The following is a 6,967-nucleotide window of genomic DNA, read 5'->3' as shown; positions in this document are numbered from 1 at the left end:
TTTTCCTTTGACTAGTATGAAATGTCCTTCCTTATCACTTTTTGCTAACTTTTGTTTGAAAGTCGATTTTATTCCATATTAGAATTGCTATGCCAGCTTGTTTCTTGGGACCATTTGCTTTGAAAATTGTTTTCCAACCTTTTATTCTGAGGTAGTGTCTTAGTCAGGATTTCTATTCCTGCCCAAACATCATGACCAAGATGCAAGTTGGGGAGGAAAGGGTTTATTTAGCTTACACTTCCATACTGCTGTTCATCACCAAGGAAGTCAGGACTGGAACTCAAGCAGGGCAGGAAGCAGGAGCTGATGCAGAGGCCATGGAGTGATGTTCTTTACTGGCTTGCCTCCCTGGCTTGCTCAGCCTGCTCTCTTATAGAACCAAGACTACCAGCCCAGAGCTGGTCCCACCCACAAGGGGCCTTTCCCCCTTGATCACTAATTGAGNAAATACCTTACAGTTGGATCTCATGGAGGCATTTCCTCAACTGAAGCTCCTTTCTCTGTGATAACTCCAGCTGTGTCAAGTTGACACAAAACTAGCCAGTACATGTAGTGTGTCTGTCTTTGTCACTGAGGTGGATTTCCTGTAGGCAGCAAAGTGCTGGGCCAGTTTACGTATCCAGTCTGTTAGTCTGGAACTGATTCCATTGATATTAAGAGATATCAAGGAAAAGAGAATGTTACTTCCTGTTACCTTTATTGTTTAAGGTGGAATTATGTTTGTGTGGCTATCTTCTCTTGGGTTTGTTGAAAGATTACTTTCTTGCTTTTTCTAGGGTAGAGTTTCCCCTACATGTGTTGGTTTTTTTCATCTATTTTCCTTTGTAGGGCTGGATTTGTGAAAAGATATTCTGTAAATTTGGTCATGGAATGTCTTGGTTTCTCTGTCAATGGTAATTGTGACTTTTGCTGTTATATTAGTCTGGGTTGGCATTTATGCTATCTTAGGGTTGGTATGACATTTGTCTAGGATATTCTGGCTTTCATATTCTCTGACAAGAAGTCTTGTGTAATTCTGATAGGCCTGCCTTCATATGTTACTTGATCTTTTTTATTTACTGGTTTTAATGTTCTTTCTATTTTTGTGCATTTGATATTTTGATCAATATGTGATGGGAGAAATTTTTTCTGGTCCAATATTTTTGCAGTTCTGTAGGCTTATTTTATGTTCATGGGCATCCCTTTCTTTAGGTAAGGGAAACTTTCTTCTATTATTTGTTGAAGGTTTTTACATTCTAGATGGTTTTGTTCAATACTTTCATCTCTTTGCTTGTGTTTTTCCTGTAATTCTTTATGGGGTTTTTGTGTTTCCTCTTTAAGGGCGTCTAAATGTTTATCTGTGCTCTCCTTTATTTCTTTAATGGAGTTATGTATGTTCTTTTTAAAGTCCTCTCTCATCAACATGAGATGTGATTTTAAATCAGAGTATTGCTTTTCTGGTGTATTGGAGTAACCAAGGCTTGCTGTGGTGGGAGAACTGTGTTCTGATGATGACAAATAGCCTTGATTTCTGTTGCTTATGTACTTGACCTTGCCTCTTGCCATCTGGCTGTCTCTAGTGTTAGTTATTCTTGCGGTCTCTGACTGTAGGTTGTCCCTCCTGCAAGCCTGTGTATCAGTACTCCTGGGAGAACAGTTCTCTCTGGTAAGAATTTGGGGATGGAGAGCTGTGACACAGGGTCAGCTCTGAGGTGCAGGCAGAATCTAGAATGATCCTTTTCCTGGATGTTCCTTGGTTCTTGTGTCCTGATGGCCCAGGTAGGGTCCCTCTTGTGCCAGGAATTTGAACATAAGTGGTGGTCTTACCTGTGCTCTCAGGTGTGTTGTCACTCCTGGGAGACCAGCTCTCTCCTGGTGGTATTTGGGTATGTAGTACTGTGGTGCAGGATCAGCTCTTGGAGTAGAGGGAAACCAGAAGGCCCCTATCCAAGTCTGCTCCTCAGTTCCTGTGTGCTGATGGTTGCAGGCAAGTCGCTCTGACCTGAAATGGTGGTCTTACTTGTACTCACAGGCTTGTCGGAACTCCTGGGAGGCTAGCTCTCTCCTGGCAGTATTTGGGTATGGAGCTCTGTGGCACAAGTTTAGCTCTGGGTACAGAGGAAAACAGGAAGGCCAAAATAATTTATTTCTTTTCAATCTAAACCCTTTTCTCTGTTACATATAATATGACTTATTCTACACCTTATGTCCTGACTTCCATTCTTCCCCAAACCACATGATGTTCTTAGTAATATTAACCACATATATGATTCAGCATTTAGCTTCCCTTGTCCTGTATTACTGATTGATGCTGGAAAACACCAAAGTATTGTAAAAGGAGCATAGAAAATTAACTCATGGATGTTTTTCTGAGCCTCACATAATGGAGACAGTCACTGGATAAGGTTTTCTGTGCACAGAAGTAAACGTTGCTTAAATCAGTTGAAATTTGAGTTGATGATCCTTACTCTTATTTGGAGGAATGAACACAGAGTCTAAGTAATTTCTAAGCACATACTGTTATCCTTGATAATATGGCAAGGCAAGTGTTTATCTTGTGAGGTGAATCTTCAATTTTTCATGAAGGAGTGTTTTACTCATATGATGTTCATGCTATTTCATGAGGCAGTTGTTACAGTTCCCTGTTTCTTACTTGCGTGTGACTTGGAATTATTTGTAGCATTATGGAAAGTTCTCAGCATATATGAAGCTTCTAGTTGACAACCAGCTTGATTTTTTCCATGTTCTATGATTCAAGTATAGGATATTAAAATTTCTCTTGTTTGTCATCAATTTATTTTTTATGTTTCAAACCAGTACCCATTTTATGGTACTGAAAGAGAAGCATAGCCACTCAAATCTAAAAACTAGATCATAGGGAGTCAAAGTAAAAGTTAAACATGGTATCACTGTTAGCATTGGAGATTATTAGAACACTTAGGATAATGTAATACAATATATAATACATTGTAATATAATATATTATAAAATGAAATAGCTTTATAATGAAAGGATAAAATTATTTTTATGAAAATGAAACCATGTACGTTTTAGTAAAATAAACATTAAAATACATTTATAAATATATAAAATTAAAATATAGTTTTGTATTTAAAATTAAATTATACTTATAATAATTCCCTGTTTTCTCTTTCTTACTGCCTGTCAAGTGCATGTGCACCTCTCAATCTCTCTCGAATTCAACGCAGTTTTTTTTTAAAACTACTGTCACATGTACAGGGACACATGCACACACACACACACACACAAACACACAAACACCCTAGATCAAACCCTATATATTGTAATATATGTTACATATTATCTATGCAATTGCGACCTAATTACTCTATAGAGTGTTACTTGTATATATTAGATTTCAGGGCTAACCAGTTAGTTTTGGATGTTGAAAGTTTTGGATGTTGAAATAAGAGGGTCTTCCCCTTGTGAAGACTATTTATTCCAATCTCAGCATTCCTTGATTGTCTATAATTATTTGTTTATGTTGTGTACCTAATGATATTCACCCAGTCCATGTTACCACATCTGTCAGGATCTTCCTTGTTCAGAACTTGTTTAGAAAGCCATATTTTTGAGAATTCATGTGTCTTAGAGAGATTCACTCTCACAGCAAATCTCCTGTTCCTCTAGTTTTTAAATCTTTCACCCTTCTTTTTCAGTATGATTTATGAACCTATGTGCAATTCTTAGGTTGTGGATGTATCAGATATGATTGGGCAACAGATGGAGTAATTCTTGGCATTTTCACCTGAAATGGTTTCAAAAAACGAATCAATTAGCCCATGGTAAACTAGTAAAGACTAAATCACCTAGATTGGCCAGATATAAGATGCAGGGCGAAGCTTTCCTCAGGAGTATGACTATTAGTGTTTATGAATGTCTGATTAGGGTATAAAAAGACTATGAACTATGGATCCCTCCTATTGGACATTAACATCTCAAGATGGATTGCCTACAAAAGCATCTATGGACAAATACTAACATCTTGCTTTCTATTGTATCAAAAATATATGATGAGTTTCAGATTTCAGTGCCAGTAGTATCAGTGAACCCCACCAATCCACAATGCATTTATATGTATCTGTGGAAATGTACTTTTTGATTCCTTCAGCATCACTAGACTTGGGTCTAAGACCTAAGCTGTGTAAAAGAAGTACCAAGAGCATAAGCAGGTTCCATAGCAGCTGTGTAAGCCAAAAATAAATTTCACATCAAATTCGTCATTTTGGTATTTTGTTCAAAGTTACTAAAAAGGAACTAGTACCTATTTAACACATCAATATTACTAAGATAGGTAATGCACAAAACATAAGTTATGTTAAACACAATTTAGAGAAGTAGAGTTATTCTAGATTAATTATTCATCAAGAAACTTCATTAACTGATAATTACTACAAAACACACTTTACTTTATATAATGTATAGGAGCAGAAGTGAGAGAATGGTGACATAGATAATCCCATTTGGTGTTGAGCACTATAAGCCTCTTATTCTTAGCACTGATTTGTAATGTATTCAACATTAAGGTCATGACTGCTTTGGCATGTGATTTTATCAAGGAACACGCAGTTAGTCATGATACTGACTCCTGGTAAACTGGACTAAAATGTTCTCAGGAAGCATTTACCTACCCTATGACAATCAAACCAACATTGTCAATGAACAAATCTTTCATGTCTAGATAGTATTGAAATATGTTGGGTAAAGCAACTAGAAATAACATTGCTGATTTCTGTTGGTTTGTTTTTTGTTTGCTTGTTTGATTTTTCAAGAGAGGGTTTCTCTGTGTAACCCTGGCTGTCCTGGTAATCACTTTGTAGAACAGGCTAGCCTCGAACTCAGAAATCTGCCTACCTCTGCCTCCCAAGTGCTGGTATAAAAGTCGTGCACCACCACTGCCTGGCTTAATATTGCTGATTTTTATCTCTACAAAACATACACAGCATTTTCTATCACAATGTTATCTAGCCAACAGAAATGCTATCAGGTCATGAATATGAAACTTGATGGCTCTTTCTTCAATACCATACTGAAGTATACTAATGTTAGTTTTATTCACCAGATGTTATTATCATCCCAGATTGTGGTTTCTGAAAAAAATCATACTTTCTAGCACTTTCTGAACTCTTGCTGAATAGTTAACTCAACTTTTATTGTGACAAACTCCTCTCCAATGTGATTGATCTAATCTGGATCCTGTTGGCTTCCAGATGGGTTGTGTTGCTTAGTCTCATATTATCTTTGGCAATCTATTCTAATTTTCTTGTACCTTCTAATTCCCTGGCTTCCTCTAACTTCACCTACAAACTTTCGTAGTCAAATGATCCCAATAAAACTGTTTCCCCTCTCTGTCTTTTTCTGTGTCTTTCTTAAATGCTCCATTTCCTGTGCTGTTCTTGTGAGAGTTTTGTGAATTCAATCTTTTACTCATTCTATCAAATCTTTTTAAATTGATCACATGTCTGACTTTCAACAAGTTATCACTTGCAAAATGGCTACTTTCTTCTCCAACAAATATGACATTGTTAGAGATTAAAAAATGTGTACTAAAGGCAGGTTTGTATTCTGACCAAAAGTATTTTTTTTTTTTTTGGCAGCAAAACATAAGCAGGTCTCTTTTTACAAAAACATAACAGTAGATTCCTTATCTAAATTAGGATCTACAGAATTAGTTAATTGACAAGAATTACAATGAATATAAAAAGACTTGCCAAGATTGGCGATCTTAACTCTTAAAATTATCTAACAATAAGCATATAGGTAAGATACACAAACTTTCATAGCTATAAGGGGCTGGCCTGAATGGCAAAAAACTGTGTCTCTGACGAAAGCATCTTGTACATTCTCTGTACCAGTCTTTTTGCTTCACAAGTCAGCTTTTTTAGTTGTTTTTATTTTAAGTTGGCACCAGGTTGGTACTCCTTGCTGCAGCCCATGGTGGAGATAGGAAGTTTCTTCATCTGTTTGTAAGTGGCTGCTCTCTGATTTTTCCTCTTTTGTGCACTCAACACAGCTTTCTGGTCACCACTGTCAGGGCACTCACAGGTCACAGGTCACAGGTCAGCCCGTCACATTGGAAGCTAGCATGCTCTTGTAGCATTCTGTGGAAGAAACAGAAACATTCCCTCTTCCCCCCATATTAAGTATCTGAACAGGATCATGGCATGTGCCAATAAGTGGATCCTTTTTATCTGCCCTAGACACTATTATATCCAGTTTTTCCAAAAACAAAATGTGATCCAAATAATGTGCACGGGGATATAATTCCCCCTTTCTTTGTTTTTAAAGAAGGTATAGTTTTTAAAGTTTTACAATATCTTGCCTTTGAGAATTATAAAATATATCTCAGTAACATGTGTAACATTAAATTGTTGACAAAACATTTCTTGGAGGTTTTGAAAATAAAAATTTTGAAGCAAATTTGTANCACAATTTTCCAGTATAACTAAAACTCTAAATATTAAAAATATTGTCTCTGAATCTTATGGAGCAACAATTATTTCTCAGAACTTTAAACTTTCCTTTAGAGGCATTGGCTAATAGAATACTTTTTACTTAGGAAACAATATATACTCAAAGATTTAAACTTTTTGCTTCTTGTATTGAAGCAGACATTAAAAATTTCTTACATATTGTAAAGCTATGTTAGCCATACCTACAGGCAAAATTATCTAGTGATCACCAGTTCATTAAAAGCAAAACTCTTTGAATTTAAGCATTATTTTAAACATCTGAATAGTTCTGTAACAAAGCTAAAAAGAAATTCTTTTGAACACATGGGAAACTTTCTCAGGCACTGTTTGCAAGATAAAAGAAGGTTACAAGCAGCTGGGCGGGCGTGGTGGCGCACGCCTTTAATCCCAGCACTCGGGAGGCAGAGGCAGGAGGATTTCTGAGTTCGAGGCCAGCCTGGTCTACGAAGTGAGTGTCAGGACAGCCAGGGCTACACAGAGAAACCCTGTCTCGA

This window comes from Mus caroli, chromosome 7 (assembly GCF_900094665.2).
Source record: "Mus caroli chromosome 7, CAROLI_EIJ_v1.1, whole genome shotgun sequence".
Classification (NCBI taxonomy): domain Eukaryota; kingdom Metazoa; phylum Chordata; class Mammalia; order Rodentia; family Muridae; genus Mus; species Mus caroli.
The sequence above is the reverse complement of the archived record's forward strand: the minus strand, read 5'-3'. Positions refer to the sequence as shown.